Source organism: Pseudochaenichthys georgianus, chromosome 19, assembly GCF_902827115.2.
Source record: "Pseudochaenichthys georgianus chromosome 19, fPseGeo1.2, whole genome shotgun sequence".
Classification (NCBI taxonomy): Eukaryota; Metazoa; Chordata; class Actinopteri; order Perciformes; family Channichthyidae; genus Pseudochaenichthys; species Pseudochaenichthys georgianus.
In genome coordinates, this window is record NC_047521.1 from 25,375,726 (window position 1) to 25,385,007 (window position 9,282).

General features: G+C 41.3%; 1 non-coding gene across 1 annotated transcript; it reads left to right on the forward strand.

The window, feature by feature from the left end:
* Window positions 1-8,588: 8,588 nt before the first annotated feature.
* Window positions 8,589-8,660, forward strand: trnat-cgu (transfer RNA threonine (anticodon CGU)). Its single transcript has one exon. It is a non-coding gene; the product is annotated as a tRNA-Thr (tRNA).
* Window positions 8,661-9,282: the final 622 nt, after the last annotated feature.

A 9,282-nucleotide genomic window follows, 5' to 3' on the forward strand; every position in this document is an offset into this window, starting at 1 on the left:
GACATAGAGTAGATAGTAAGTAAGTACATTTGATAGGAAGATGAGTTAAGTGATAGAGGAGAAAAGGTTATGGTATAATTACAGAGCCTGCAATTTATACATGAGGAAATCAATGTATAAATTCAAATCAATGTTAGTCTGTTAACCAAAGTGCAGCCATCTGATAATGTACTATCTATTATTAAAGATCAGAGGAAAAGAACAGAACGAGAGGGGTAAATCCGGAATACAAATAAAGAAGCAAATATATTGTAGAGCAGTGAGAAGGAAAAAAGCTTTGTGTGTCAATTCATTACATTGCCAGTATTTTTCGTTGTTGTGAGAAAAAAAAAATCTAAAATATTTGAAAAATCGCCCCCTCTGATTTTTTAACAGCCCCCTCAGTCATTTCATCCTGGAGCCGGGCCTGCCCCTGGAACACTCAGATAAAACAAACAAAAAATCGATTTAATTATGAATAAAATGTAAATGAGAATCTGTGTTGTTGATCTGTATATTACAGTCAGTGTTACGTTGATTTGTTTGTCCTTCTCGGACCATGCACTACGCATTTCAGTGGGTTTGTGTTTGAAAAGAAAGCAACCAATCAGATCTTGTTCTGGGTCTCTGGGTAGAATATCCTTCAACCAAGGTATTTTACATCCTTGATAGAATGCCCTGGCCGTTGCACTGAATGAGAGTGTATGTTTGGACTGGTTTGGACTGACAGTTTGATCAACCAATCATATATTGATTTGTAGCCGATGGGCGTGTTCTTTCAGAGTTTCCCTCGGTTCCAGGGTGTTCTAGAAGGCCCGCAAGTTAACTGGGGAGAGACAGAGGATCTAGATCAGGGGGGGTATACTACGAAGCAGGACTTTCGCTTAGCCGGCTAAATTCAGGGGAAACTCCGGCTTTCCGGTCCTACAAAGCTGGTTCTCTTTTTAGCAGGCTAGATCTCCATGGTAACTTATGCTTAGCGGCTAACCTGGTCGGGACCAGGTTAGGTTGCAGGCTAAGAGCTCAACTCAGTGAAAGCACCGCCTGCTGACCAATCAGAGCTCAGTGTGCGGAGTTTAAAGCGATCAAGTCATATTACAGGAGAAAGGAAATACAGAAAAGCTGCCGTCGCAGGAAAGACGGCCGGCAAAAATCACCGACTGTGTGAACGTGAACATGAATAGAATATCACCTCCATCTTCAGAGCAATCTGACTATTATAACATTAGCGTTAAGAAAGCTTACTTAAATATCGGCCACAACATAAGTAACCGGATCAGAGTACATTAAGTACAGTCCGCAGCATATCACTTCATAATGTATTATATATCTCCTTATCTGAGTCAGCTGAGCCGTATCTGGCCGTGCAACACTCACAGTGTCACATACTGTATGCAGAAGTATTATATTAAGCAACACATTAAGTTGACGAAACACTCGAGACAAATGTAATTAAAGTCAGATCGTGTTTTAGACGGGCAGTGATATCATAAACCTGTTAATGTACGCGTTCAAACACTTTTTCTTTTTCCAGCTGTATTCACCTTGCAGGTGCAGCTATGTGCTTTGATCCTGATCAAGTGTTTAAGTCATGGATGTTTAAAGTTTAACTTCTTCATTTTTGACTAGTATTAAAGTTCACTTTTCATTCAGGAAGTATGACGCTGCGCTGTCAGTGCGCTTCTCCATGTTTGTGATTGGTCGAATGCTCCAGATCCCACCCCTTTCATGTGAACGCGCACCTAACTAGATAGGACACGGCTGGCTTGAGCGATCCACTTGATAACCAGCGTCGTAGGACCGTTTAGCGAGAGCGCGTATGTTTTGGATTAGGCCAACCGGCTAACTCAAACATATCCAGGTTAGGTTGAACCAGGTTCGTAGTATAGGCCCCAGGGGTGTCAAACTCAATCTCATCACGGGCCACATCAGCATTATGGTTGCACTCAAAGGGCCGGTTGTAATTTTAAGACTATATAAATACATATACAAATATTTAATATAAAATAATGTTTTATATTACATGATTGCCTCTGCATTGGATTATTATCGAATAGGGTAATAACTTCATAATTAACTACGTCTGAAAGCAGAAGTCTAGGGCAAATAATTGCAAGTCTCTTCAGTGCGCATGTCACAAAATGATTTAAAAAGAAAAGCCAAATTCTGGAGAAACAAAAAGTGAAATTTTGAAGAAAACGGAGATGTGTGTGTTAACAGAAGGTCCAGCTGTGATAGACACGGTTCGCCACTGGTATTTTTATGACTCACAATGATGTTGTAACTTTTCTTTCTGGTAGTATATATCAGCATTATTCACGGGAATTGCCTTTTAGTAATAATAACTTTAAAGGGACGTAAATGTTCTCAGGGTTTGTAGAAGATTAGACATCTATTCAACATAAAACATCTCTCCATCAGCTGACCTTTCTGCTGTGATTATTCCTCTCTCACAGCAGCAGCTGATTGTCTGATTATAGAGAGAGAAATGATGGAGATGTCAGACACAGCGACTGGTGAGATGTTTTACTGACGCTGTTTGGTGTGCTAGTTTATTGTGTGTGAGTGTGTGTATGTGTGTAAGTAAAAGAGAGCGACAGAGGGAAGAGAGCTGGAATAAAAAGATGAAAGTAATCCACGGCTGAAAAGCGAGGAGAAGTGTGTGTGCGCGCAGGTATATGTGAGAGCGAGTTCGCAGATGTTCAGAAAAAAAAGCACCTTGGTGAGTCTGTGAACATCTGAGTGTGTGTGAAAGTGTGTTTGTGTGAGAAAAAAAAATGTCTAGCAGGTTTGTGTGTGTTTGTGCATGAAATATGGTGCACCCACATGTATCCTCGTTGTGTGTGTGTGTGTGTGTGTGTGTGTGTGTGTGTGTGTGTGTGTGTGTGTGTTTATCTGTGTGTGTGCGAGGAGGCCTGGTAGGGTACCAACAAAAAGAGCCAATCTGACAGCTTCGTGCTGAAATGCACTCTGGGAAAGCAAAGAGGAAAGCAAGAGAGTGGCCTATATGACAGCCGGTGCACTGCCGAGAATGTGTGTGTGTGTGTGTGTGTGTGTGTGTGTGTGTGTGTGTGTTTGTTGGTGCATCCAGGTGTGTTCTGTACAGCAAGCATGCATGTGTTTTTGCTGTGTGTATGTATGGTGACTCAACAGTGTGTGTGTGTGTGTGGTGTGTGGTGTGTGTGTGTGTGTGTGTGTGTGTGTGTGTGTGTGTGTGTGTGTGTTGTGTGTGTGTGTGTGGTGTGTGTGTGTGTGTGTGTGTGTGTGGTGTGTGTGTGTGTGTGTGTGTGTGTTGTGTGTGTGTGTGTGTGTGTGTGTGTGTGTAGACATATGTGGCTTTGAGTGTCTGTGTGCTTTACGTGTGTGGTTCTGGAGTAATTAGGTCTGGCCTTCAGCAATCCATTTCCTGTCAGCGAGGACAGAGAGAGACCAGCTGATGGACCATCTGCCGCCCAGGTGCTCCTCTCCGTCCTGCAGCTCGCTCTCACTGCCTGACCCCGGCGGCAAATCACTGTCAACCTCTTCGTAAAATAGATCTCATCGGCAAGGAATGATTCAAAGTGGTGGATGTTGCTGTCCATTTTGCACACGGCACCGTTGCTCTCGTGCTGACTGAGTACTTTATCTGCTGGGAAATAAGCAAGCTCGCAGGTAATTTGTCTAAATAGGGCGCAGATGTTGCAGCCATGTCTCACAGTCTTATTTATTCTGAATCAGTGTTTTGTAGTTTTGCTGTTTTAGGAGCACATCTCGCCTCCTAAGGCTTCTGGACACATGATGACGAGGACTCTCCCGTGTCACCTGTGGATCTCAATGCAACACTGTGTAAGCCCCGCCTCCACTGTGAGTGATGCTGTGCTCAGCAGCCACATTCCACTGAAAGTCTATTCTACACAGCAAGCCGATGGTAGAGGTCTGCTCGCAGTCTTTCCTTGGTACATTTATTTGACCATGAGATTTTGAAAGCATGTGCACCTGATGGTCAAACAACCAACTGTGTGTATCCAGTATTCTTATATTTGCATCCCAGAAACCAATGAAACTAGCTTCTCAACCCTTTATTGAATGGATGCACTTTGAGGAAGAACAACAAACTGTAAATAAAGCATTAACATGTAATACAAACAACATACTATTAATGTATATTGGTACTAAACATTGGGACATTATTTAAAGTCAAGTTTATTGACTCCTGATGAATGTAAGTCAAATAATCGCTCTGTTTTGGTCCCCACCAGCTTCTGCTGCTAAAGGCTTCGCTACATATGTTGTATTTCATGTAGTGTGTTTATATTAGTAAGCATTACAAGTGCTTGAATAAGTTGGCATGGAAACATCGTGCAATACACTAACATTGCATATCTATACAACTCTTCTAACCAGTTCCATATCTTTTTTACATTACATGACATGTCACTTGTCGCTTTTATCCAAAGCGACTTACATACTCAATACTGTGGGCAATCCCCCCAGGAGCAATTTGGGACATGCTGACTGCAGTGGGGTTTGAACCTGTGCCCCCCTGACCCGACACCAACGCACAACCCACTGCACCACATGCCTCTATATATCCAACAATGTCTGTTCATTTCCTCTGACATGTGTTACCTACCATATGCCTCACTGTAACAGTTTACAACAAGCTGCCATGAAAAGACATGTAACATTGAAAATGTCCCTCACAAGGATAGAGATACTCCACAAGAAATACACACGGACTGCCTCTCATTTACACAGGCAATATGTTTGACTGAGGAAGTGCAAAGTCTTTACAGAGAAGGGTATGAGAAGAAGAATGATATGTTCAACTACTCCACATTATATACCCTTCAAACGAGCATAGAGGAGCCCAGTTTAGCACAGTGCAGTTCATCCCTGAGAGCCCACTCGCTGTGTGTTATCGCAGTAGAGATAGTGTGTGTGTGTGTGTGTGTGTGTGTGTGTGTGTGTGTGTGTGTGCGTGTGCGTGAGAGGAAAGGGTCTCCAGGGTGATTGGCCGGTCAATCCTCTTGACAAGATGACTCGTTAGAGACGAAAACACTTTGATGTGAACACCATGCCTGACTTTACCTTTAGTTACGCTTTGAGGTTCAGCTTTTCCATTTACACTGACACGTATGAGATAAACATTTTGTATCAGATGTCTTTTGATCCAGGCGAAGGGAGTAACAGATTACACTAAATAAACATGATACCCAAAAAAAGCAACTGTATTACTAAGTCTAAGTTGCTTCTTTGTCTAAGCGCCTTTCTGATTATACATTTCTCCACAAATTAAAAAGTGTCTCGTACGGGATTCTCAGAACCCTCTTTTTGATCGTATTATAGTTTTCTTTTTATTACATTCACAATTGTATTAGAGACCGTCTAATCGGCAACGCAAGAATAATGGATGAATGGGCAAAAAGGGGGGGGGGAGCTCAAACGAGTGAAACATGATATATTCTGACTATCAAGGCATGTCTACTTTCAAGCATTTCCCCGTGATGCAGCAAAACATTATAGGATCTCAAAGTTCAAACAAACAGTGCAACGAGACGGCAACGTGAGTCCCAGCGATGCTGTCAGTGGTTTCCCTCCAGGCTATACATCGCTTTCTCTTCACTGATTAGAGTCGGACTCCTCCTGGTCTGAAGCTTTCCAAGGGAATGGTTCATTTTCACAGACGATGATTTTTGCTGCCTTGGGCCATGCATGAGAATAACATACGCATTTTCTGAAAAGCTGGAGTGCTGTTTTCACTACATAATTGATTATCCGTGAAATAGAATGATTCGCAAAATTATGAAAATATATAGGAATCTTTTTAAAGGCTAACAGATGTATTCTTTACATTTTGATTGCAGCCTTTATAGTATCGTGGACAGTCCCCATTGATCAACCGTCACGCAAAACAGTAAATGGAGCAGCTGTAGCCAACATTGCTAATTTCCAGCTGTTGTCCCGGCCAGATGATAATGGACACCCTTAATTTCACAATACATCAACTCCTAAGCGGAAATTAAATATTCAATCATGCAAATAAATTAAATCCATACGAGTAACCCACATTTCAAAACTCTCCTAACCATAATTTAAAGTTGCCAGAATTAATTTACCCCCCACAGCACCCTTCAATCATAGATGATATCATCAAGGGGACTTAATGTAATTCTCAACCTAGAAAAAAGACCAATTAGGAATAGCAAATGGGACGTGGCGTTTCCCCCAAATAGACCCGTTATATAAATGTATACGATGATGACATCTTAGTTTACTTGCAGTTCACACAATGTTTTTTTGGAAACCAAAAGAAGGTGAGTCTAGTCCAGTAGAGTAGAGCCGTAACACGTTGTAAGGGGTTTTAGCGCTTGTATGTGTATGTGTTAGCTGTTTTAGTGTTTGTCTATCTGTCTTATGATGTTAATTACTCCTACTCTCTCTCTCCAGGTGTCGGCACTTCCTGTCCGTGTGGCACCTGCTAGACTGATTGTTGTTTCCACCCCCAGGGCCGGCCTCGGCATAGGCAGTATAGGCGAATGCTAAAGGGCGCATCAACCCATAGGGGGCGCCAACAATTTGAAAAAAAAAAAGAAATGTGAAATTGTTTCTTTTTTGAAATAATGGTAGTGTGCAATTATAGGTTTTAATTTTGTATTTGTGTTCATTTAAAATAATCAAACTCCCAAAAAAACGTACACAGCTTCTGTGTGCTTTATTAACATTGAATTGACTGTGTAAGCGCGCGGGGGGGGGGGCTATAGAGAGTTCTCTCCTGAAAGACTGAGGCGGCGTCTGATAACGCTCAGCTCAGTGAGGTAAAGGCACACCTTTATATGATCATTATAGTTATAAAAATAAGAGAAAAACAGGTATAAAATACTATATGACAGTACAAAAAAGTTGTTATTAATAAACAAGAATACAGTTTGAAAGGGGAGTGATTTGTAAAGTATCCATAAAGAAAAAAGAAAATCTACTTACAGTTCTGTTTCATCTGGGTGTTGAGAGATGTATCCATAGATGTCCTAATGTTGCTCTCAAAGTGCACCAGATTGATGCTTTTAACTTCAATATTTAAAAAAAAAAAGTATTCCCTGGGGAGCAAGCCCCCCGGACCCCCCTAGAGGAGGTGAGGTCCCCCCCCCCCACAATTAAATCATGTTCAAATGGATAGGAAACTAAATACAGTTCCACACATCTTGTGTCAATATCTTCTTCTGTTTTGGTGGTCATGCCACAACCCTGCACACACGAGTCATAGTGAGTGTAAGTGTCTGCATTTGGGGGGGGGGGGGGGGGCGCCAGCTAAAATCTTGCCTAGGGCAGCAAATTGGTCAGGGCCGGCCCTGCCCACCCCTGATGGTGTCCACCTGTGCCCCATTACCCAATGTGTATATTTAGTCCTTCTCTCCCTTTGTCTGGTGTTGGTTCGTCTTGTGTTGTCGTTATAATCCATGCCTGTTTGCCAGAGATCCATGTTACATTACCTAGTAGTAGTGATGGCGAGATGAAGCCTTATGAAGCTTTGAAGCTTTCCAGCAAAAGCGTTCGCAAAAGGGTTCATCTCATGAGGCTTCATCAAGGGCTTCATTTGAACACAAACCCCCCTGCTGGTCAAAGTGTGTAAAACAGGCAGATTGGACATCTCAACAGTGTGCTCTGTCTCATACCGAGTTCCCGTTGAGTAAAGCCTTAGAATAACTCTAAACAACGAACACAAAATCATATTTTCATGTTAACAATATTGTTTTCATTCCAGTTTAATGATTGTGATTGAAAAGCCTAAGGAGGCTGGTAAACATTGCAAAGAGGGATTTGTATTCCTTAATAATATTCATAAACGTAACCATGTTGTAGCCTGAGAAAGGCTAAACCATATCAAAGAATACATTTATTAAGTACATTATCTCATTTAGCTGTAGCTTTTATAAACAACAAAAATAAGTATTGTTCAGAGATTCGTTGAACCAGGGACCCTGCGGTCATGAGTCAACTGCTTTCCAGCTGAGCCACAGCACAACACACTGAATCTCCTGAAAACACTGTAAGATATGTATTCCTGTATTTATTCATGTTTTTATTCCTACATTTATTATGCTTGTATCTATTTATTATGAATGTTCCGACCTCTATGAGTGAGGGTCTGAGCGCTCTTGATTCCATCGTGACCCCGGGCCCGCCAAGCAACAGAATTGAGCATCTGAGTTCTTATGAGCCCATGGTATCAGTTGTAGAGACACACGGCGTATAGAGTAGCTTATTAACTTATCGAATCAACACTGTTGCTTTTTGCCCAAAAAGATTGGGAATCCGGCAGCAAAAAAAAACCTAGGTAATTATATAATCTTCATTCAAACAATAAATATAGTGTGTGAATAAATAACATTAGCCATTAAGCTAATTAACATTACAAGTATACATACAATTAGTTATTAAATGAACTGACAAAATGTTCAGTCAAACTAGTACTTAGGTGTTAATTTAGCATTTCTATTTACTGTACTGTTTCTTTAAGGTGCTTTTTACACGGGAACGAAACGGGTTGGATCCGCTACGTTTCTCTTTCGTATAGCCTTCACACGAGGCAAAAATACGTTAAAGTGAGGAGGTAGTAACACAATCAAAGAGGCGCTGTGGCTTAGTGGTAAAGCGCCTGTCTCGTAAACAGGAGATCCTGGGTTCAATTCCCAGCAGCGCCTCTTTGATGCAGAGTTTATCTCTACAGCACTGAAAGAAATGTACGAGACTACCCAGAAAGAGTCAATTTGAATGGTTTATAATCAGGGTTACTCACCAAAACTGCAAGTGCAAGATCTCAAAAAGGTTTAAATATAACAGCACTCTATGACGCATCCTATTACCTTGACAGGAGTTTTTTGCAGCCTGAAAATATTTTTTGGGGAAGAATGAAAGGAAACTACTCAGCAGTGTTAATTCTGTCACCAATTTTTTTATTTAGTCTTAGTCCTGTGTCAAATGTCAACCTTCATCCCGTTTTTATTTAGTCAAGTTTTAGTCGACTAAAAGTCTGAGCATTTTAGTCTACTATTTGTCATTGAAAACTGTTGACATTTGAGTCTTTTTTTAGTCAGATTGTATAGAACATTTCAGTCAAACTAGTTTAGCCAAAACCAATCATGTATAATTTGAGTCAAACTTATTTCACAATAAGATTATATCTTCCTTATTTGATGAAAACACAGGTTGAATGATGAAGGCCCATTCCCAAACCGCCCCCTACACCCAACCCCTCCGTTTGCGTGTTCATGCGGAGGGTCCGCCATATTAAGGGCTGTTCCAAACCAACGAGTGTGGAGCGGT